The sequence below is a fragment of the Ursus maritimus genome, unplaced genomic scaffold, assembly GCF_017311325.1.
Source record: "Ursus maritimus isolate PB19 unplaced genomic scaffold, ASM1731132v1 scaffold_34, whole genome shotgun sequence".
NCBI lineage: Eukaryota > Metazoa > Chordata > Mammalia > Carnivora > Ursidae > Ursus > Ursus maritimus.
Window position 1 is genome coordinate 6926221 of NW_024426008.1, and position 25061 is coordinate 6951281.

Consider the following 25061-nt stretch of genomic DNA (forward strand, 5'->3'; position numbering starts at 1 on the left):
CAGGGTCACAGTATACAAGATCAACACATAAAAAAAAAATCAATCCCATTTCTGTATACTGCAATGAACATGTGGAAACCAAAATAAAAAGCACAATACCATTTACAATCACTCCAAAGGAATGGAAATCCTTAAGTATACAGTTAACAAAACAAAAATAGGATCTGTATGCTGAAAATTACAAAATGCTGATGAAAGAAATCGAGGAAGACCTAAATAAATGGAGATGCATGCAGTGTTCATGAATTGGAAGGCTCAACATAGTAAAGACGTCAATTTCCCCTGAATTGATCTGTCGGCTTAATGCAATTCCTATCAAAATCCCAGGAGGTGTTTCAATACACACAGGCAAGCTTGTTCTAAAATTTATATGGAAAGGCACAAGGCCTAGAATAGCTAACAACCTTGACAAAGAAGGATAAAGTGGGAGGAGTCACTGTATCATATTGATGCTTACTATTTAGCTACTGTAATCAAGACAGTATGGTATTGACAGAGGGATAGACACAAAGATCAATGGAACAGAAAAGAGCACCTGGAAATAGATCCACACAAAATGCCCAGTTGATTTGGTCAAAGATCCAAAAGTAATTGACTAAAGAAAGGACAGCCTTTTCAACAACTGGTGCTGGAGCAATTGGACATCCATAGGTAAAAACATGTACCTTGACTGAAACCTCACACCTTGTACAAAAATTAACTCAAAATGGGGGCACCTGGGTGGCACAGTCTGTTAAGAATCTGCCTACAGCTCAGGTCATGATCCCAGGGTCCTGGGATCCAGCCCCACGTTGGGCTCCCTGCTCAGCAGGCGGCCTGCTTCTCCCTCTCCTTCTACTGCTCCCCCTGCTTTTGCTCTCTCTGTCAAATAAATAAATAAAATCTTAAAAAAAAAGAAAGAAAATAGGCAAAAGATATGTAATGATATTTCACTAGGATATTCAGATAGCAAATAAGCACATGAAAATATATTCATCATTAGTCATCAAGGAAATGCAAATTTAAAAAGTATGAGATATGAGTATACAACTATCAGAGCAGCTAAAATAAGAAAAAAGTGAGAACACAGAATGCAGGTGAAGATATGGAGAATCCAGCTCACTCATGTATTACTGGTGGGAATGTTCAATGGCACAGCCACTTTACAAAAGAGTTCAACAGTTTCTTATGAAACTAAATATGCAACTACCATATGACCTAGCAATTGCACTCTTGGGTATTTATCCCAGAGTAATAAACAGGTATGTTCACACAAAACTTACACAGAAAACCTATACATGAATGTTTCATGGCAGCTTTTTTTTTTTTTTTAAGATTTTATTTATTCATTCGACAGAGACAGAGACAGCCAGCGAGAGAGGGAACACAAGCAGGGGGAGTGGGAGAGGAAGAAGCAGGCTCATAGCAGAAGAGCCTGATGTGGGGCTTGATTCCACAACGCCGGGATCACGCCCTGAGCCGAAGGCAGATGCTTAACCGCTGTGCCACCCAGGTGCCCCTCATGGCAGCTTTATTCATAATAGCCCCCAGGTGGGAAGAGCCCAAATGTCCTTCAGCTGGGGAATGGTTAAACTGTGTTACATACGTTTCGTGGAATACTACTCAAAAATAAAAAGAAACAAGAGATCAATAAAAATGCCACTTGGATGAATTTCTAGGTAATTCATGCCGAGTGAAAAAAGCAAAAAGTTACATATTATATGATTTAATTTACATAGCATCTTAAAATGGCAAAATTGTTGAAATGGGAGAACAGATGAATTGTTAAGTAGTAGATGAAGGGAATAGGAAAGGAAGTGGAGGGTAAAAGGAAACCTGAGGGATCCTTGTGGTGATAACTAATCAATACCTTGACCGTGTAATAGATGCACAAACCTGTACATGTGATGAAATCATATAGAACTAAACACACACGCACAAATGAGTCTAAGTTAAACTGGGGAAATCTGAATAAAATCAGTGGATTGTCATTATCCTGGTTGTGATATTATACTGTAGTTTCACAAATGTTTTTAGGGGAAACTACGGTATAGTTGGGATCCCTGTATATATCTTATAACTGCATGTGAATCCCAAAGATCTCAGTAAACATTCAATGAACAAAGGACTTTTTGAAAAAATGTGATTGGGATTCTCAGAGTCAGAATAGGATGCCACCAATATAAGAACAGTTTGCACACAAATGATCAGAGAAGACACAACGCTCTTGGAAATTGAAAACATGATTGCTATAATAACAAATTTAATAGAAAATTTGGAAGATTTCAGCATGTAAAGCAAAAAGACAAAGAAAGAAAATACTAGGTGAATAATAAAAGATGTGGAGAATCAGTCCAGAAGTTCAGACCTCTGTCTAATAGGACATCCAGAGAGGAAAAGCAGAGAGAAGATAGAGGAGGAGAGGAGGAAAGTATTAAAGAAAAAAGAGAACAAAAATCCTCCCAAAGCTATGGAGAACAAGGAATTTTTGCAATAAAAGAAATCAGTAACCAATAAGCAAGATGAATTTTAAAAAATAAAACCGCAACCAAACAAAAAAACCTAACCCACATCAAATCACATTCTGAGCAAAACAAAATCATTCCAAATATGCAAGAACTCAAGAAGTTTACTTCTTATTCACCATATCTGAGGAAATTACTTGAAGATCTACTCCAGCACCCAAAGGAGGGAACTTACTGACATTACAAATCCAATAAAATAAAATTCTAAGAGAGTACTTGAGTAGTAAGCTTACGAAAAGTCCAAATTAGAACGTGGGTTAGTGGGATCCGAGTAAAATATCTTCAAGAGATAGGGATGTATATCAAGTGAAAGAGAATGAGACTCTGCAAAACATTTGACCCAATGAAGGGATGTCATTCTTTCAACTATAAAAAAAGGAAAGACAGTAAGAAATGCCCAGAAAAAAAATACAACTTATGGCCCAAATACAAAACAACGCAAAATATGGCATGATTTTGGTTTATTGGTAGAGGGAAAGAAAGGAGAAATTTTACTAGTGACTTTGTTCCTAGGAGCATTGTGATTTAAACAAGGAGGGAGGGGTGATGTCATAGGAACTGCAGACAATGAAGTTTAACTCTAGTATGCTCTGACTTCACAATGAGCAATATTTATATAGTTACAGTCATGCTTGTAAATGTTTGTAACCAACCTGTAGTCAAAACAAGAGCTACAATTTAATGTTTAAAATAGATTGGGAGGTGGGAGGGTGGGTGGGAGAGAGAGGGAAGGATAGACATGTTTAATATTCTTATTTTACAAATTTGCTCTTGGGAGGATTCATTCTATATATCTTTTAAATATTTCATGTATTTATGGGAACATGGGCAGGGGGAGGGGCAGAGGGAGACTCAGACTCCCGCGCTGAGCAGAGAGCCAGGTGTGGGGCTGGATCCCAGAACTCCGGGATCATGACCTGAGCTGAAGGTAGACACCCAACCAGCTGAGCAGTCCAGGCACCCCGGGTTCATTCTGTATTTTCAAAATTGTATGGAACATGAAATCAGGGGCTATGTATTTCATTTGCAGTTTCAAACTTAACTGTTAAAAGCACTAAAAATAGTGATGTAACTATTGAGAATTGAGAAAAGGGGAAGAGGGTGTGGAAGGTGATATTAAAGAGGATCCTTTTCAATCATAGCAGGGAGTTAGACTGAAAATACATAAAGTTTGTACATCAAGAATTAGACCTAAAAACAAATTATTCAGATCCATGTTTCTCAAAAGAAGAAACAGAAATAAACATGATTGCCCTTGGAGAGTGGAGTGGGAAGCTGGGAGTTGACAGACACTCACTGTATTTTATAAGCCAGTCTATTCTACTTGGATTTTCTACTACATGCATACATTATACTGATCAAGGAAAAAAAAATTACACAAGATTCACTAGCTGTAATCTCATGGGATGCCCTGGCCCAAAATCTGTTCTGCAAAGAGGTGTAATGTAATACAAGGGGTGCACACTTAGGAAACATCTGCCACTGCGGTGAAATGTTGAGAAGGGGACAATAAAAGCCACAAATGAAAATCGCAACCCAAACACCACATGTAGGAACATCTGTGTTAATTCTGACAAATTCTGCCAGTCACGGTTTGACCTCATCCATCACTGAAAAACACCTAACTCGATCAGGGAAAACACAGCCTTGCCTTTGAGATATTAATTCCCTCTTATCGATACAGGTCCGCGCATATATTGAATGTATCATGGAGATTAGATAGCGCTGGGGTCATCTTGGTGTGATTGCTTTGACAGTCCTAAAGCACTCTCCGTTTATAACGGCTAGTTATCCGTTTACCTGCTATAATCAACTCTCATGAGAGCCTGGCTTCAGCGACTTCTGCTCCAATGCATATACATGTTGAATTAGATTTCCAGAACAGAGTCATTTGTTCTTATTCATCTTTTAAATACATAGTCTAGTTACATTTGCAGATTTTATCTGTGCGCATTTCCTTCAACTCTCACTTCCTGTGAGAAGCTATGAGAGAACCAGCCGGATGAGTCTGATCTTGGCAGCCTCTTTGATGGCTCCTTCACTGAGTGGGGTCCTCGAAGCCCGTGGACCCCTGGGGAGCAGAGTGGCGCCTGGGTTCTGGGCCGGCTGGGCTCCAGGGTTTAAGGCAACCTCAAGAAGCACAGTAGGTGGAGCTCAGGTGCCACGGTGAGTCCTGCCTTTGGAGAGCTTTGCTGCTGCTTTTAACCAGTCTCCTCCATTGACCCTTTCCATGCAGAGAGCTTGCTTCTGAGCTGAAATGCACACAGATTTGAATAATTATGAGGAGAGAGCAATTCTTGGGGGAAGGCTTTTGGCCCATCCTGTCAGAAGAAGATAGGCAAGGGCTTCTTTGGAAGCTGCTCTTGGGAGGATTTTAGGGTCATTTGGGGGAAACTACACAAGTGAAAACGGGTTTCTGACAGCACTTCCTATATCCTTTTCTCTCTCCGGAATGGAAGTTTATGCTGTATTTTGATTAATCTGCCAAGTTATAGATCTGCAAGCTTTGTGTCTTTAGGAATGCCTTTTAAGCGCATGAGCTCTGGAGTCGGACTGCACTGGCTTAGCTACTGGCTCAGCCACTTAGAGCTACATAACCTTTTACAGCTGAGTTAGCTTCTCTGCGTACCAGCTGCCACATCTGTTAAATGGGGATAGGGATAATGATAGTAACACCCACCCTACAGGATTACTGCAAGTACCTGACGTTACCTGTGTGCTGGGTACTAGTAAATACTCAAGATTAATATCAATTATTGTTTTTCCCCCAAAACTTACACCAGGCACAGTAAGTATGAGAAGAATGGGGGGGCCTGGAAGTGGGAGAAGTGAGGAAATAGCTTCTAAGATGATCCCATTGGGGTTTCCTTTCTGGACTTTTCTGTATATGACACTTCCCACTATCCACCATCTACATTGCCTCAAGGTGAACTACAGTGGTAAGACTCTAAGGAGAGAGCAAAGCAGTTAATGTTCCATCTTGGACTTCCACAGTAAGTTTGTGCTGCCAGCCTCAGAAACGTAACTTTGATGCCTAAATATTCATTTGCAAGAGTTGATTTTATGAAGAGGGGGCTCTTAAGGATCCAAGTATAGTATCCCACAAGAAACAAGGAATCAAGTTTGTGCTGTAACAGCAGATTGCAAGGAAATTACTGAGGACCCAGACAATGACCTCCTTGGCAAGACGGGGCAAGATTAGGGCAACCACATCACTTAATGCCCACACAGGTCAAAGATGAGGGTGAAAGGAGTCATTATTATTTATTATGCTGAGACCAAATGAGTAGGCTAGGACATGACTCAGACAAATCAGGGCACGTGGCCACCTAGCCGAGGTGCACTGAGCTGGGAAGGGGGAGGAGGAGCTGGACAAGGGAGGGAACTGAAATCCCAGGTACTCTGTGGAGGAAAGCAAGATCAGCAGAAAGAGCCCAGCACCATCTCTTCACCACACAGGAGAGCTGTGGGGACCAGTGAAGACAGGTAGCCCATCCACCAGCATCCCACCCACAGGGAGGGAACTGAAATCCCAGGTACTCTGTGGAGGAAAGCAAGATCAGCAGAAAGAGCCCAGCACCATCTCTTCACCACACAGGAGAGCTGTGGGGACCAGTGAAGACAGGCAGCCCATCCACCAGCATGAGCGTAAACCCCACTCATCCCCTGTTTGATGAGCCACGTGGCCCTCTGGGGAGAGTCTTCCACCTACATCTGCCAGCATAACCAGCAGAAATGATGTTCATTCCTCCCACATACTTTGCTGAGCCACATTTAGACACCCCTACATGGATACTCTTTTTCAGTGGACCAGGATATTCAGAAGTCTCCGGGAGCAGAAAGATGGGTTGGGGAGTCACCAGCATCCAGTTAGGTAGAATCTGTATTGGAACCTGACTCTTCTTGACAGATTCTAGCTCAATTTCTTCAGCAATGGAAAACAGCCTCTGGGAGATGATGGCGGAGGATGGGAAGGTACTAGTTTAAAGACCAGGAGGCTTTGAGATCTACCAGAAAAATCTTGATGCCAGCTTTCTCCAGTCCAAAAAAGGAATGTAGCTTGATTTACAAACAAGTTTATCTTGCAGATCTAAAGTAGACAAAGAGAGATAGACGTATGAAAATAATCATGGCAGGCTTTTAGTTTACAGATAAGTGCTTTTTGGAGGTTAATTTTCCTAGGTGATTTATTATCCCTCATAATTTTCCAGAGATGAACATAAAAGTTACATGTTGGTGGTTTTACTCTGGTATCAACATTGTGGAAGTCTTATTTGACCTTAAGGGTATTTCTTACTGGCTTCAGACTGTTAATATTCACTCTCACCCACTCTTGTAGCTACCAGGGACCTTTTGGAAAACATTTCTTAGGGTGAATTATGTATCTATATGTAAAATACCAGCAAACATCCTTATGGCCATAACTTTTGGATATTTTCAAACCAGATTATAGTAAGACAATGTATTTTATTCAGCAGATTTGTTTTAATCTAATTATGTAGGTGAATAAAAATTACTGCATGCTGGTGCATCTAATGTAAGTTATCTATTATTCACACCACATTTACTTTTAATATTCATGCAGATTCCCTTTGACATAACCTACTGTGTCACAGTTAATCCAATAAAGATAAAATATAGCTCAGCAAAACACCAGTCGATTCCAGCTTTCTGGTAATTATTAAAGACTATTTCACACTGGTTCTTTCAATCAATGTATTTCCCCTTGGATATGATGGCACTCCTCTTTGAAGCTTTCAATCCTCCCAATGGATTCAGAGGAACACTCAGGCCCCTTTTCAGTCTCTGGGTCTCAGAGGTAGTTCAAAGAGCACAACAAGGCTTCACAGGTTTATCCTCAAAGGCTGACACTGTCTGTTTGATGTATGGTGACTTAAAAAGTCATCTCTGGCAAAGCATGTGTTTGCTACCAGTCTATCGAATCAGCCATTTATCAACTTATCTGTATTCACCCAGTGCACCTGCTAACAGCTCAAAGGAGAACACTCACTGTCTCCTGCTGGACTGACTATTGATTTGATTCCCTCCTCTAATTTTATATTGTTTTGCTGCCCTGTGGATGAAGCAACTCCTTTACTGGATAAAATGAACATGGAACCCATGAACTGATGGCCTTTGGTTGTTGTGTTCAAGAGCCCAGAGGGCAACAGACTCTTCACAGGTTGAGGACAGGTTGGCTGGCAGAGTTGCTTTCCTGTCCCAGCATGCCTTGCTTTACACTTTTATCCACATTGCAGGCGTTTCATTGTAGGGACCCTGCTAGGAAACTGCAGGGAGATCACTAGGAACTCCCAACATCATCAGAAGTTGGAAATATCCAGTGTTTACCAGTACATGCAAATAGAGCCCTGGATTGAAGATAGGGATACACCAACTCCCTTTCAGTCTAAGCATCTCACCATTATTAACCATCTCCGTGCTCCAAGAAAAGTCTCCTTTATTCTTTGTAGTCCTGACCACGTGATTCCAGCTGAAAATTTTTCCTTCTCATTTCTCTGTCATTATTGGCTTTTAATTAAAATGAGACTACCTCACTGCATCATGAAAATTATTATCATTCCTCAAAATTAATCTCTGGTGTGGTCATATAATTTGATTAACATCATCAGTAATATTTCAACTATAGAAAACACTATTTTAGTGAGTTCTTTGGGAAAGGACAAAGACAAGGTCAATATTTTTTTCTGTACAACATTATGTATTTTAAATAGAGCTGTTGGTATGTAGAGATGGCAGTAGTTCTATTACTGTAGAGTAAGTTGTAACATGAGGTGGATCTAAGATTATTGTTTGTTCCTGATTCCCTCCCCACTTCAAAACAAGTCATTCTCTTTTCTCTCTCTGTTAGCGTGTCCCACAGATGTTGAAATTCACGAAGATTCTATCCACAGTACTCTTTTCTTCTTGCTTGGTACACATTTGCTGGATGATCTGATTTAGTCATAGCTCCAGTTATTATCTAAATGCAGAAAACTCTCCCAAACCTATTTCCAGCTTTGATTTCTCTGCTGAGCATCAGCCCCTCTTTCTCTCTGATAAATGTTTCCATTTAGATTGGTTGCAGGCAACTTAATCTCAACATAGTCAATACTCAACCCATTATCTTTATACATAACTTTTCCTGAATTCTTTGTCAGTAGTATTGGCTAGGTACCATGTCCCTCATTATTGGAGTCAACACTCCAGTTATAATTAATCTCCAGGTTGCATCCATTAAATCTTTTTTTACCTCTACCACCTTAGCTATACCACCATTGTCATGGGCCCATCTCAGGGTCCTGTCATCTCTAGACCTAACCACTTCAATAAACTACAGATTCACCACCCATCTTCTTTATGATTATTAGTGTATCTGTTTCAAATAAAACTTAACCATGTTGTTCTCACCTAACTTCTTTATTAAAAAGCAATTAAAAAATCTAATTGCTTGCCTAAATTGTTTTACTGACTCCTGTTTGCCTTCAGGATAAAGTTCAAAATTACCTAGCAATGCATAGCAAACTAATTAATTCATACAGTGAATCCTAGGTTCTTTACAGTGAGCATGGTAGTTTCAGTGGTTAGAGGCAGATGGAAGCCACCCTGACAACCTCCCTACCAGGTGGCACGTGCCAATCAAAATCAGTTTCAGGTCAAACTCTGCCAGACTCACAATCTCAAAGAACAAAATTCAAAGACTTACACTATCAGATAGCTTGTAATAAAGCTATAATCATTCGTGGTGTAAGGATAGAGAGCTAGGCCGATGGAACAAGTAGTCCAAACACAAACTCACATACACATGGCCCCTGACTTATTAGTTTGACACTGCAGAACAGTGGAGAAAGGACAATCTTATCAATAAACAGTGCTGGGCCGGTTGGATATCCAGACGAAAAAAAAAAAAAAGAGTAATTCTTCATCACTCCTTCATACCATATCCTAAACCAGTTGAGGAAGATTATACATTTAAATGTAAAACATTAAAAAAAAAAAAAAATGAAGCCTCTGGAAGAGAGATTCCAAGTGTGAGAAGGACTTACTCTGTTGTTTCTGGTTCTGAGATGGAGGGAACCATGTACAAGGACTAAAGAAAGACCCTGAGGGGCTAAAGGCAGCTTCCAGTTGATGGCCAACAAGGAAACAGGGACTTTAGTCCTATGATGACAGTGGGCCAACTTCTGCCAACTACCAGAATGAGCTGGGAAGCAATTTCTCTCCCAGAGCCTCTAGATAAGATCCCAGGCCCACTGATAACTTTGATTTCAGCCTTGTGAGACCTGGAGGGGAGGAACTAGTTGAGCCCACCCAGACTCTGACCTACAGAAGTGGGAGACAGTAAATTTGTTTTGCTTTAAGCTGCTTAATTTGTGGTAATTTGTTACAGCAGCAATGGAAAACTAATATACTCATTAAGAAGGAAATGGAGACATAAATTATGATAGATACTTAGGATGGACTGCAACAGAGGAAGGGTCAGTAAACTATGACCTTGGTTTTGTAAATAAAGTTTAACTGGAACAGAGCCAGGTCTGTTTGTTTCTGGATTGCCTAGGACTGTCTTTATGCTACACCAGCAGGGTTGGGTAGAAATTTGAAAGAGTTTTTATGGCAGTCAAAACTAAAACTACTTACTATCTGGCTCTTTATTTTTTTATTTTTTTAAATGTTTTTTTATATGTTAATCACCATACAGTACATCCCTGGTTTCTGATGTAAGGCTCAATGATTCATTAGTTGTGTATAACACCCAGTGCACCATGCAATACGTGTCCTCCTTACTACCCATCACCGGTCTATCCCATTCCCCCACCCCCCTCCCCTCTGAAGCCCTCAGTTTGTTTCTCAGAGTCCATAGTCTCTCATGCTTCATTCCCCCTTCTGATTCTGGCCCTTTAAAGGAAAAGTTTGCTGAACCCTGGTGCAGAGGAACGAAACATAACAAACTACATACAATATTGTGGATAAATATCACAGACATAATGGTGAATGAAGCCAGAAACAAGAGTAGTTACTGCACAATTTTGTTTTCTAAAGTTTATACGAGGCAAAACCAGTCTTGCTCACAGGGGTCAGGATGGTGGTTGCCTTCGAGAAGGGGCAGGGGAAGAGTGATTTAAATGTAAGTGTGTGGAGGCTTCAGCGATGCTGGTAATGAGCTCTTTTTTGGTCTGGATGGTGGTTAAATGGCTCTGTGAAAAATCCATGAAACATGATTTCCTCACTTTTTTATGTATGCTATTTACTTCCACAAAAAAAACTTTAAAACAGTTTGACTTTATCCAGACATTTAAAAATATATATAGTTTTGAGGTCCTTAATAACATTCAGTTAAAACTCAAAATATCTTGTATTTCGAATGTCCTCTGGAGTCCATACAAGGACTGGCACTTGTTTCTAATGTCTTGGACCAGCAGCATTTGATATCACCTGGGAGCTTGTTAGAAATGGAGACTCTTGGCCCCATCTTAGACCTGATGAATCAGAAACTATGTTTTAATAAGATCCCAGCTAATTCCTTTATACATTGGATTTTGAGAAGTAGTGCTGCTATGAAGATTTGCTATTTCATTGATGCTTATCTTTCACAAAACACATATTCCTATGCGGTCAAAAGTGCAGTTCTAGGTAACTCATGCTTCCCATACTTCTCACATGCATCTGGGCAGGAGTGCTCTGGAAGCAAATGTGATTGCCCATGCTTCTTGGGTTAGAGCTCTCTGGTTTCTGCAGTACTCAAACATCAGAAGACACCCACATTTCCTTTATTTGCATTTGGATAGGCAAATGGACCTCAGATTTATCTTTTTTATAATGATAAAGGGAACAAACATGAGAAATTTATTGGTAATAAATATGCCAGCCTCTTTCTCTGTCACCTTACAATCTAGACCCGGGGGAGAATATAAACATGCCCATGGATTATTTTTATAATCTCAAAGGGTTAGTTTTTCATCTTCAGAGAGTTGAGTAGAATGAGAAAGGCTGTCTCTGGGAGAATAAGATCTCCATCATGTAGAAAATAAAATAATCTTTTCTTCTCTAGAAAACTGAAGAAAGGTCATGTACCACAAAATGAGATGTGGAAAAAATAATAACGTACTGTTGCAACATTAGAGGAGAAGAATGGAGAAATGACCCTTCCTGGATAATGGTTCTTATGTAAATGACTCAGAGATTGAAAGTTAGAAAATGTGTATTAGAGATTTCTAGATAATCGTCCTGTGATTTGAATGCTCCTGGTATTTCTTTCTCACACATAATATGGCTTTAAAATGGCCATTATGTTGAGTATCTTTGCTGTTTGTTGTTCCTCCCAGTTGTGAAAAGTCTTGTGTTAGTGGAAAAATCAAACCACCCAATGGTGCAAAAGTTGAAAGCACGGGGGGTTGAGGGAAGAGAGACTTTGAAGGACAGTATGGAACCCTGCACTACAAAATAATGTAACTAATGTGTCATAAAACCAGTAACTCCACTGTGGCAGAGGACAGTAAGCAACCAGATGTGGGACATCAGTCTGTGTGGTAGAATGACCAAAATAAGTAGTTTTCTTTTTAAATTTTAGAGTTTTGTATTTGGAAATACAAGCATCTCAGTTCTGCCAGACCTTCAGTAAAGGCATTGAATGAGTGAGTGAGTGAATGAATGAGTGAGTGAGTAAATAAGAAAATGCATGTGAGCATATTCTGAAAAATCAGTGAAAGGAGCTGACTTCCATATCAGGTCAGGTGATGAGAAAAGCTTTGGGATACAGGGTTGGGTGAGACCCATAAGCTGAACTACAGTGAGTCCAGGCATACAGCTTCATGTACCTGCAAGAGCCTAAGGCAACATAAGACTATAAGGCCCTCTGGGAGTTTACAGCAGTCTTGTGGAGGACAACAGACTTTCCTCAGCCTGTGGTCTTGGGGATTGAGCTGCACCTAGAAATTAGAAAGCAGAGTGACTCCCGTTGGTGTGTGTTCCCTCAACTGAAAAGACAGGCATGAAAGTTGCTGCTCAAAACATTGTATAGGTCATATCACAGGGTATGAAATTATCTTGGAGTGGCTGGGTTGGGTTTTCTTGTGCTTATATGAATAATAGGCAATTATGTCTCTTATATTCTCTCCCATTCAAGAAGAAAATATTAAATATATTTAATGTAAATGTTAGAATGTATTTTACTTGCCAATTATTAAAATCATTATTTTTAAAGAGAAAAGGAGAGTATTTTAATATGGTTCATCATTTATGTTATGCTGTTTACTATATGCTGTAAAATACTCAACACAAAGCTAGTATAATGTAGACATGAGTGCTGGGCTTACTACCCAAGGGGCAGCCAGTTGTTATAAATAGGAATCCACACTTCAGGGGCGATCATCTAACATTATATAACAAAAGCCACACTACAGAGATAACTATTAAGGCATGGTTTTTATCCTTATGTCCTTATTTGTTAACTGGCATAAAGAATATTAGAAATAAATGCTTTTTGGAGAAACTGGCAACTTCTAGTCAGCATACTGGGTATTAGAAAGGGGCTCTCGTTGGTGAAATGAATGATAATTAAGATATGTGGCCTGGCTAAAGTTTTCAGGAGTCCCTGAAAGGACAGAGAGTTAGGGCTTCTTTAAGTTTACAGAGCAAGTTATATGAGCTTAGTGTCAGCTTGCTAATGGGTGTTTGTTTACAGAGGACCTGAACCACTCTGCTGAGGTGCGTTTGTTCAATACTTGCGTGCGAGTATGGCAATGTTTTGACTGACATTTGGTCTGAGGATGAAGTGGAGGAAGTGCCCGTCACCTGCCTTTAGCATTTTGGCAGCTGCCATCTCTCAGAAACGAAATTTTTCATAACTAAGGGTTGTTCATGACCAACTTCCTAAAGTCAGTTTTCTTTTCTTTTCTTTCTCTTTCTTTTTTTAAGATTTTATTTATTTATTAGAGAGAGAGAGAGCAGAAGCAGGGGGAGCGGCAGGCAGAGGGAGAGGGAGAAGCAGAGGGAGCCCAAAGTGGGGCTGGATCCCAGGATGCTGGGATCATGACCTGAGCTGAAGGCAGATGCTTGACCAACTGAGTCACCCCAGTGCCCCTAAAGCCAGTTTTCAGTAATTTGTTAAAACTTTATATGCATTTTTCATTTTGGTCCTTATTCTTTCACCAGCCTATTTGTATCTGCAGGGAAAAGAGTGTTCAGACATTGGAGGTGGGGGCCATGAGTGACATCCATTTTTGGCAATTCCCTGGGTGACAATAGCTATCATTTCCCAATTTGGTTTCCTGATGCACTTCTGCCTACTTAGGCCTATCCCATTAGTCTCCATCTGTGGGGATATGAAGATTAACCTTGCTCAGTGTTATGTTGGAGATTTGAATTGGAGATCAATTTCCTTTAGGGAAGAGACTATCAATCAATGTCAACCTTTTATTTATTCAACACCCACTGTATGCACAGTATTGTTCTAAGTCCTTGGAGAATTATCAAAATTGTATATGTATTGTAGACCATGATCTCCAGAACTCAGGATCTACAGGGACACAGAAGATAAGGGTGTATTTAATTTCAGTATCTGAAAATAACCTTCAGTGACAGCTGTCTATAGATTCACTGCTGAGGGCTCTAATTTGTGGTGGGCCCCATGCCGTTTAACATTTCACTCTTTTTCTTTCATTCCTTTCTCCCTTCTTCCTTTCTTTTCTCTGTCCCTCGTCTTTTTCTTTTTTCCTTCATTTTACCCCTTCCTTCCTCCTTTTCACTGTCACTTGCTCCTTTTCTTTCCCACACCTTCCCTTCTTTCCTTCCTTCTTCCACCCTCCCTCCCTCCCTCCCTTCCTTTTTTTTTTTTTTTTTTTTGCCTGAATAGTTTGAGCATTTCCTCCAAGATAGTAAAGCTTTTAATCTACTGTTTTGTTCTCCTTGTCTTCCTATCCTGAAATTTAAGTGGCTTCATTTAAAAACAAGTGCTCTCTCCTCTCTCAGAATGTGACTGTAGGATGCTGGATTTGAGTAGTTCCTTTTGAAGGCCATGCTAAGGGCAATTGGCCCTCTGCCTTCACTGAGCCTTGGTATATTTCCTAACAGCCTAGATTTTTCTGGACTGTCCTGCTCATGGAAGCTCCTTGCCTTCATTTTGCTACTTGAGAACCAGGCATTTGGGGTTTGAATCTTTGTTCTGCCACATTCTGATGCTGGCACTGGGCAATGTGTCTAAATTTTCTCAACTTCAATTTCTTCATCTACAAAGTAGAACACAAAATGTTTACAAAATACTACATAGAGCATTCTCTCCAAATTTGGTTATGATCATGAATTTTTACCCTAATTCTTGGTTTCTGACCTTACTGGACCTTGGACCCTCCTCTCCACTGCACTAGTTTGACCTGCCTGTGTTTGTCCACCAGGTGTGTCTCCTGACCCCAGCACTCCTGTTTCCATCAGAGCACCTCAGCTCCCTTCCTGCATCCAGATACACACACACACACACACACACACACACACACACACACACACACACACACAGAGTGTTGGAGTGCCCACAGAGGCTCCTGGCTCTTCCCTTACACTATACCTGCATACTTGGTAGCTGTGTATGCCAGGAGGATTCATTTTAATTAGGAATATTAATAATTCTTCCTTTATTTTCTCTCAATAGTTATAAATTTATATAATTCCCTTCCCAGGGTATATTTAAGCTCCAGATTGATATCTATCTATGTAGTCCAGATCAGCAAACAAGGTTTCCCCATAAGGTAGGCTATCTTGACCATAGTTATGACTACTTGTCACTGAGTAGGGTCATTCCTGTTATACACCAAGGAGAACTGGAGAAAGGAAGCACAAATCTGGTCAAGGTTTCACTGTAGATACCAATCTGAGTGTTCTCAACTTGGTTATTGTTTAAAAAAAAAAAAAAAGGAGAAAGATATCCCTGGACTGCCTGATACCTTGATATACTGTGGCGTATCACTGGGGGCTCAAAAGAACTAGCGGAATTTGCAAATTTTCAATCTCTCTATAGAAGATAATGCCCACTGGTGTGTTGTAAGAAAGCCCCTGCACAAGGAAGGTAAGAAACCCAGGGCTAAAGTGTTCAAGATTCAGTGTTTTGTTATTCCACTTGTCCCGCAACACAAACATCAGTGAATTGCTCTGACAGAATGGTGTACTAAGAAAAATAAGGGCAGGGCTGCAGAATTTGATAAATTTTTGGACAAGAGAATGAAGGAGGCCAAAGAAAAATGCCAGGAACAGATTGCCAAGAGACATAGCTGTCCTTTTTGAGAGCTTTTGTATCTGAGTCCAGCCAAAAATGGATTTTCTAAGAGTAACAAAAAAATAAGATCAGACATTTAAAAAAGGTGAAATGAGATAACAATGTATGAATATATTTAACTACAAAAGGCTTTTCAAATGTTATTTCAAGCCCCAGAAAGGGTGCCCTCCCTAAGGGTACTTTTCAGTGTTCAAATGGGTCAAAGAAGGAAAGATGGATGGAATCTCTTTCTTTAGCTATTTTTCATGGTACTTCTGGCTTTCCTGGGTTTCTCACTTTCTATACTTCTTGTGCTTTCTTTCGTGTATTGCTCCTAGGACTCTCTTGTTTTTCTCCTTTCTGTCTTAAAGGGCAGCTGCCCAGCCCAAACCAATAAACAATAACACAATCACCTATCTTTCAATCTCTCAACTTTTGCCATAGGGTTCTTATCTGTTGTTTTATTTCCAGCTTCTGACAACCTTTCTTTGAGGTTCTCTTGTGAGAGACACTCCTCATAGAGCTTTGCTCATCGTGCTAAAGTGTGGGGGAGCAGAGCATGCCTGAAAGCCCACTTATCAATGTAGCTTGTCCTGAAGACAAGCTGTTTCCAGTGGCAGGGCAGCTGATTGGATGTGATTCTTTTGATGAAATAACCAATGGACGGAGGAAGCCGTGTGGGAAGAGAAGCTGTGTTTCTATTCAGGATAAGCTCCAGACTAGTCCCCAAACAGGATGCCGTTAGCGCCACACGTGTAGCTTTCAACCCTTAAGAGAACACCCCTGGCACAGAAACCTGGAGACTGGTGACTCAGAAGGCATTCCCTTCTGACTGGGAATAAAGTGGGTGAGGAATAGCTTTTATGTGCAAGGCTAAAGTTGTAGTAAGAAATTCGCCCCAAACTTAAACACTGCCAAACACAGAGACTGTTTGAAGAGCAATACTGGGAGTGAGTGTGTATTGGGAGTATAACCTGTCTCAATTTAGAATCTCAGAATGTTGTAGCTGAACACTCTAGATTGGGATTCCGAGCTCAGTTAGAAGGCAAGCACATAGCCTAACTGTTGCCTGGTGGGGACTGTGGCATTAGGAAAGGGCAGACATCTCAAGGGGGAAATGCACCTCTACTGGTGCATTGTTGTCTTGACGCACATTGTTGTCAGAGTCTCCAGGTTATTGAGAGAAACTGGATTTTAATGTGAAATCCTTTGAAATATTTGCAACTAATTAAACAAATAAACAAAACACTATGTGGGCCAAGTGGTTGCTGTAATTGCCAATCTAGTTAGAAGATTTATTTTTTTATGGAGACCAAGGCTCAGCAATGGGAAGTGACTGCTTCATACTATGTTGTCTAGACAATTATTCTAGATATGCTTGGTGGTAAGTCCCTAGTCTGAAGTTCATTTATTAAGACTAAGTCCACGGTTAGTCAGCCCCTAAAAATACACTGATAGAACTTAAGTGTGGTAGGTCAAATAATTAATGTAATTTTTCACTTCCCTTTAAATAGTATTGTATATTAACACCATTATCATGGCTGTGGTTGGTGGAGTGTATTTAATCATCCTTGACTTTGAGCTTGATCTTGTGGGCTGACTTGGCTAATGGGATGTTAGTAGACATGACTCAAGCAGAGGCTTCAACACATGAATTTTAGGGGGACACAATTTGGCCTGTAACATATAGTCTACCATTTGACAGGTGACCACTTCTTGTCCAAACCCAAACACAGTGAGAGTGCTAAAGTGCCAAACTGCACTAGATGCTGGGACAACTTGTGTAAATTAGGACTGGATATATGGCCATGCCATCCTGGTGGTGTTGCTGCTGGTGGGGAGTATTCAGCCTTCTTCACTGGGGGTCAGGTCTCTTCCAGCAGTTCTGACTGCTGTTACAAAAGCTTATTTCAGCTCTTGGGTGGACTAAGGAAGCCCTTGGCTGACCAAGATGAAGGAGATTTAATTAACCTCTTTTAACCCCAGAACCAGCCTTGTCTGCTTTCTCACTTCTGCCTGTTGATCCCCCATCACCTGTCCTTAAAAATTTGTTTTGGGGCGCCTGGGTGGCACAGCGGTTAAGCGTCTGCCTTCGGCTCAGGGTGTGATCCCGGCGTTCTGGGATCGAGCCCCACATCAGGCTCCTCTGCTGGGAGCCTGCTTCTTCCTCTCCCACTCCCCCTGCTTGTGTTCCCTCTCTCGCTGGCTGTCTCTATCTCTGTCAAATAAATAAATAAAATCTTTAAAAAAAAAAAATTTGTTTTGCACAGGGGTGCCTGGGTGTCTCAGTCGATTAAGCATCTGACTCCTGATTTGGGCTCAGGTCATGATCTCAGGGTCTTGGGATCAAGCCCCCCATCAGGCTCTGTGCTCAGCACAGAGTCTGCTTGAGATTCTCTCTCTCCCTCTCCCCCCACCCCTCCCCCAACTCCCACTGTCTCTCTCAAATAAATAAATGAATAAAATCTTTAAAAAAAATTGTTATGCACAAATTTCTGGTTCCTTGTACAGCCTTTGTTTTTATGCTGCACAAGCCTTGAAGTCAGGCCTAGGAGCACTCTGCATTCACCATGGATGCATTTGTGAGCCTTATCAATTCTATTAAAGATTTCCCATGGAGACTAATATTCCCCTCACTCACCCCACTGGTGAGCACAGTGTAATAAAATCACTTTAAACTATTCTCTCTCCACCTTTCTCACTAGTTTTTCCTCTCACACTTTGACACCTCTCTAAATTATGTGCCCAAGAGGTGAACTTGCCCATCAGGTGCCACCCTCCCTGGGAGTTTAGCCAGTCTTTCTTTCTTCCCTGCAGAGAGCCCATAGGGCCAGCCAGCCTTCTCTCTATGGGAGAAGCAGGGACATGGAAGAGAAAGGCAATTAGTAATGGACCCTGAGCATGACTCAGGGAGAATGCTTGCCATCACTAGGACACTGGTCAGTGTATTCATGAGTATATAGCAATGTTAAGAAGGGGATGAATATTGGGTAGAAACCTAAAGCTAGAAGATCAGGATTATCTAGGCACCTTTCTTGGTACTCACTGGTGTGACCTTCCCATGCCCAGCATGGGTACACTTGTGTTTATAGCTTTGGAGGGGAGGTACGTCTGTTTGCTGATCCTGCTGTTGAAGGTGATGCCCAGGGTAGCCCACCAGCTCACACTGTTGGATCCCCAGAAACAAGTGAAGACTGTTTCTGTCTTTGTCAGTAACAGTGGTTCCCACACCGGGCTGCACTTTAGAATGACATAGGACCCCTGACCAATTAAATCAGAATCATTGGAGGTGAAACCCAAGTGTCAGTAGTTTGTATAACTCTGCTGGATACCCCATTGTGCAGCCAAGTTTGAGAACTTGCTCTCTAGATCCTGGCTATTCAAAGTGTGGTCAGTGGGTCAACAGCAGTGGCATCCCCTGGGAAAAATGCAGAAACTGAAGCCCCATCCCAGGCCCGTGGAATCAGAATCTGTGTTTTAACAAGATCCCCAGGTGATTCCTAGATGTATTAATGTCTGAGGAACACTGTGCTAGATCAGCTGTTCTCACGTTTGGCCGCACATTGTAACACGTGGGGAGCCTGAAAATGCTCATACTCTCGTGGCACAGTAACCCAGCTCAGTTACAAGCATGGGGGCGAGGACCAGCAACCAAGATCTTTTTCAGAACTCTGCGGGTGATTCAAATTGAGAACCACTGCTCTAGGCTCTGATATTTATCTCTGTTTGAAACAAATTTTCCCAACATTCATCTGCCAAAGGCTTAATGGATCTGTGAGGCAGAGTGTCTCCCACTGCCACAGCACAGGCTGGGAGTGATGTCTCATCAGAGGAGTCGTAGAATAGCTGCAATGTGGACTGCTCTACTCCATTGGTGCTGGCCATTTGTAGGGTCACTGTGGCTGGTGGGCCTGGAGGACCTTGCAGTGAATTCTAAGAGGGTCAGAATGAATGTCCAGATATTTTGTTAGGAAGCTTGAGGAAAAGTTCTGCCAGAAAGAGATCCAGACCTATCCCCTCCTACAGTTAGCTTGGGATGGGCTGGATTAAGCTATGTTTGTGAGCAGATACCCCAAGTTGTGAAGGCATAAGACAGCTGGAAATGACTCAAGGACCCTGTCACCTTCAGTGCTGTTGAATTTTCTCAGTCACACTCTGCAAATATCATTATTTTTGTTATTTAACATTATTGTATGTTCATAACAATGCAAGTGTTACAGGTTGATTGTGTCTCCCCTTAAAAGATTGAAGTCCTAACTCCCTATACCTCAGAATGCAATCTTATTTGGAAATAGGGTCTTTATAGAGGTAATCAAGTCATTGTGATTGGCCCTAATTCAGTATCCTTATGAAGAGGAGGAGTTTGGACACGGAGACAGTGTGCACAGAGGGAAGACCGCGTGAAGGTTCATAGGGAGAAAATGGCCGTGTGACTGTACTGAGCTATCGACAAGTAAAGAAACACCAAGGACTGCTGGAAAACACCAGAAGCTAGAAGATAATTATCTCCTAGAGCTATCAAAGAGAGCATGGCCCTGCAGATACCTGGATTTTGGATTTTAAGCTTTTAGGACTGTGAGATAAAGTTTGCCATTGTTTTAAACCACTTAGTTTTTGTTACAGCAGCCTAGGAAACTAATACTACAAAAAGTAGGGTTAAAAATGAATTAAAATGACATTCTCTAAAATGAACCTAAAGGAAAAAAAAAACTGGAAGAGGAAATTCTAAAACCGAATAGCTCTTTTGAAAGATTCTTTTTGCTGATAAATGTAAGTACACAGATGCTTAAAATAAAAAGCCGAAGAGCTCTTTGCTTAAAGATGTCATTTTTTCCAGAATGCAATGAATGGAACTTAACTTAGAACCATTTGTGGAAATGTGTTTTCCCCTTTGAAATCATTAAAACATACATTGTTGCTCTTTATGTTAGTTTTATGATGCATGTCGGGATTCCAAATTAAATATTGTTTAGATGCTTATGCACCAAGAATTGTTTCTCAAGGAGACATTAGACTGGGTGGAAGAATATTTTTTTATACTGAGGCAGCGAATCCTTAGTCAGTGGTCAAAATGTACTTTACAGTAGGATTTTATTGCAATATCAAAATATTTTGATAAGCAAAAGACTATGAATACAGAAAGACTTCTGTGTTCTACAAACCCTAAGAGCAAGCACATTTGCCAGGAAATTAGACATTGTCTTTTAAAACAGGTTCGTGTCTTTTGTTTCATTCTTTGCTCCTATGGCCATAGACCTGGCATTGGTAAATCCAAGGGACCTGAAAACGTTTTCATATTTCCCCTCCCAGTAGCCCCAGATGAAAGTACACATGCTAACTTTGCTGAGGTTTTTCATCAGCTCCTGAAGTTTCCACAAAAGCGTGTTGCTGACCAGGAAACTGGGTCAGGCAATTGTTCTGCAATAAAGATGATCTTTTGAAGTGTCTCAGCAGCTGCCTACCTTGAACAGGAGTCCCATGGATCATGCTCTTCACAAATTGAGCCTCAGGCCTCAGATATTATTTCTCCTACTTTAATAACAATAAAAAAATTGCCCTTTTTTTTCACTTGCCTTTGGGCTTTCTGATTGATGAACCTATTCTCTTAAACAGAGAATTTTAAAAATTGCTTTAAAAAATACAACCACTTCCTGAAATATTATTTGCAAAGCTTGGAACTCTATGAAGCTAAGTCATAAGAAATACTGCCATATTGCCATAGGACACCCACCACTGACTTGGGCATAATCTCTAAGAGGCAGTTTGATTGTGATTTGAACAGAATTTCATCTTTCAGAGTCAGAGGTATTTCCAGGCCTTGGGATTTCCCACCCACCCCCAATGGAGGCATTTTCTTCCTTAATTCCCTAGTCAAGAAAGAAATAAGTTGTGGTTTTATTTTGATATAAACTGACACCATTAGCATATTCAGAGTGAAATATGTATAACTCATCAGATCAGATACCCTTTAACAGGGACATGAATTATGAATCAATGAAAGAAGCTGTCACCAGCTATGTTACCTTGATATTAATAGCATGAACAGTCAATGTTGGAAGTATCTGGGGCACATGTGCCATTAAACCCATCTTGTCTTTCAAGAATGAGACAGAGGAGGGAGAGTGGGAAAAAGAAGAGTCCCCAGGTCATGCAGGTTCACTCAGATCATGCAACCAGAGCAATGAGACATCATCATAAATAGTCTGTAACAATGGCCTGAGAGCAAAATAGGTTTTTACAATTTTAAATAGCTGAAAAAATCACAAGAAGAATATTATTGTGTGACATATGAAAATTATAAAATCCAGATTTCAGTGTTCCTAAATAAAGCTTTATTAGAACCCAGCTATGACTATTCCTTAATGTAATGTCTGTGGATGGTTTCCCACTACGATGGCAGAGCTGAGTAATTGTGATGGACACCGTATGACCTAGAAGGCCTAAAATATTTATTGTTTGTCCCTTTGTAGAAAAAAAGCTCACTGACTCCCTCTATATTCAAATGCGTGTTTATATATATGCACATATATGTGTATCTTTGTAAATGTCTTTCTATCTATCTATCATCTATCTAGCGATCTACTTATCATTTATCTTAAATTTTCCTTCCATATAAAAGCAAACCTTTCCTGGCAGCTTTTCTGTCTTCTAATCGAAGTAGTACAAACCCTGAAGCATAGTAACTGTGTATCTCTATCCTCATTCCATTTTCATTGCTAAAAACAACACTGGTTAGATACACAAAGAAATGTTTTATTCTACTGTGTGCTTAACCTGGTAAAACTCAAAGTGCCTGATATTTACTCTGGCTGGCAGGGCTGTATATTCACCCAGAATCTGGCCATAAAGTTATCTGGTATCCCTACAGTAGCAACTTCAAAGGTGATATAAAAATGTTAGTAGTAAATATACTAAAGCCTTAAATGCCCATCTGGGATGGCAGAATTCATCTCCTATCATCTTAGTTAAAAAGGGACTTAAACTCAGGCTTTCAACTGGGGATTATTTACACTGTGTTTTAAATGAATATTCAAGGAAGAGCTTAAAGACCATTACTTCCAATGGGAGCATTTTAATCCTAGAATTGAAGACCCTTTCATTTAATGTTTATAAAGTGACTAACGGGAACTTGGAGGTAGCCAACTCAACTCAGTTTGGCAAATGTGTCTCAGATGCTGTGAAATAATAAAGAAGGTACCAGTCTTTGTCCCTGCTTCCTGTCACAGAGCTTCAAAAACTCTTGGAATTTTCCTGATAGGAGTGTCTTTTGTTATTCCTAAGTAGCCCCTTTCTACCACACCTGAGTTTATGCTAACAGGATGACTCAAGGTGAGCCCCTGGATCTTTCCAGGGTGGGGCTGGCCCTGCCTGAAAGACTAAGCACTTGATTAGGGGGTTGGAATTTTTAGCTCCACACCCTGAGGGAGAGAAGGGAGACTGGAGATAGAATTCAAATGGTTGGTCAATGATTTAATCAGTCATGCCCGCTAGTGAAACCTCAGTAAAAACTCAAACCCTATAGCTCAGAAAACTTCCTGGTTGGTGAACCAGGAGAGTGTTGCCCCCCCCACCCCCCGCCGCCCTCAGTTCCACAGGGATAGATGCTGTTCACTCCTCTTTGCCAGACCTAGCCCTGCTCGTCTCTACCATTTGGCTGTTCTTAAGTTACATCCTTTATAACAAAATGCTAATTTTAAGTGTAGTGCCTTCAGTGAGTTCTATAAATCACTAGTGAATCACCAAACCTGAAGTGTGTTGTGAGAGCGCTCGAATTTATAGCTGGATGGGAAGCAGTGCAGGTATGTTGTAGACACCTGAGACTTTTGACTGGCACCTGAAATTGGGGCAGTCTTATGGGACTGAGCCCTTAACCTGTGGGCTCTGTGCGAACTCCTAGGAGTTAGTGTCAGAATTTAATTAAGTTGCAGGACATGACAGAATTGTGTGGGAATGCAGGTGGCTACTGTGGGCCAGGCTCAATGCTAGGTGCTGAGGGTGGAAAGATGGTTAAGACAGTTCTTGTTCTCAAAGTGCTCACATCCTGGCTGTGTAACTTTTTAGCATTCTCAGAATGTGATCTTAGCATTAGAGAGTAAATCTCCTCTCTCAGGAAGGAAGTGGGAAGAGTAAAATGTGAGGAGAAAGCAAAAGATCTTTGGTGTTCGCATGTATGAATAAACACATTGTAACCTGCAAAAAGCTGGAGCTCTATTCCTGTGGCCATCTATAGTTTTTTATGTGTGGCAGTTACCACTTTCTGTGATTGAGTTTGTGTTCTTGGAATATCCTTTAGGCTTGCGTTTTTGGTGTATTCTTCTATGAGGGATTTGTAGCGGGTGAAATTATTTGACTCCATAAAAAGGGGGAAAACTTTTCCCAAAGTGAGTCGATCCAGATGTCCTCCCTGGGGTAAGGTATTCTGCAGGGCTCAGTGAGTGTGTGCAAACTGTTTGTAAAGAGCAGTGTCCTTCCTAATGAGAAGGTGAAACTTTGGGCTGGAAAGCGAACTGAGTGCAATGGGTTATAACCTTGACTGGGTGCTGAGAGCCGAGAGATATCACCCTGGACTCCTGTCTGGAGAAAGGCAATGTCATTAAGTCAGTTTCTAGTACAGGATGCATAGGGTTGGAGGAAAAAGGAAGGGGAGCCAGGAAGGGGGAAGCTGTTGGCTACAGAATGAGACCATTGCAGCAACAAAGCTGCAAGGAAAAGCTGCCAAGGGGATTCTATCGTACTATTCTAGTTAGTTTAAGCAGAAAAGAATTTAATCCAGGGACTTAGATGCTTATAGAAGTGTGGTTGGGCTGAAGGAAGTGGGCTCCCTCCTGGGCCCCTAGTAATGACTCTCAACACAATGTTGCAGAAATAACACTGTTATGTTGCCATTAGAGAGCCAGGGACTTAGAACACCACTGGCCCCAGTGCTGGCTTCGAGGCCTTAGAGAGCTTTAACCTTGCAGACAAAAGGGACACTGCCCCAGCCACTCCCTCTTTCCACCCTCCCCCCACTGAATTCAGTGAAAGGGATTGGAGAACCTTAGCCACATCTGTAACCCAGAGGCAACAGCATTTGGGAAACATAATTCATATCTTCCTAATTTCTGCAGTGTAGATGGAAATTAGAGCAGATATTGAACGAAATAACCAATTGACCACAGCTTCCATGGGATGGCAAAGAGTACTAGGACATTAGGACTTCTTAGTTCTATTATCATAAACCTGTATCAGAAACTTGGGCTTTTTCATGTTCTTTGTAGTTTTGGACAGCTCTTGTGAGTGCAAAGAATGGTATCTCAGTATATATCTGAGGTCGGTGTTTA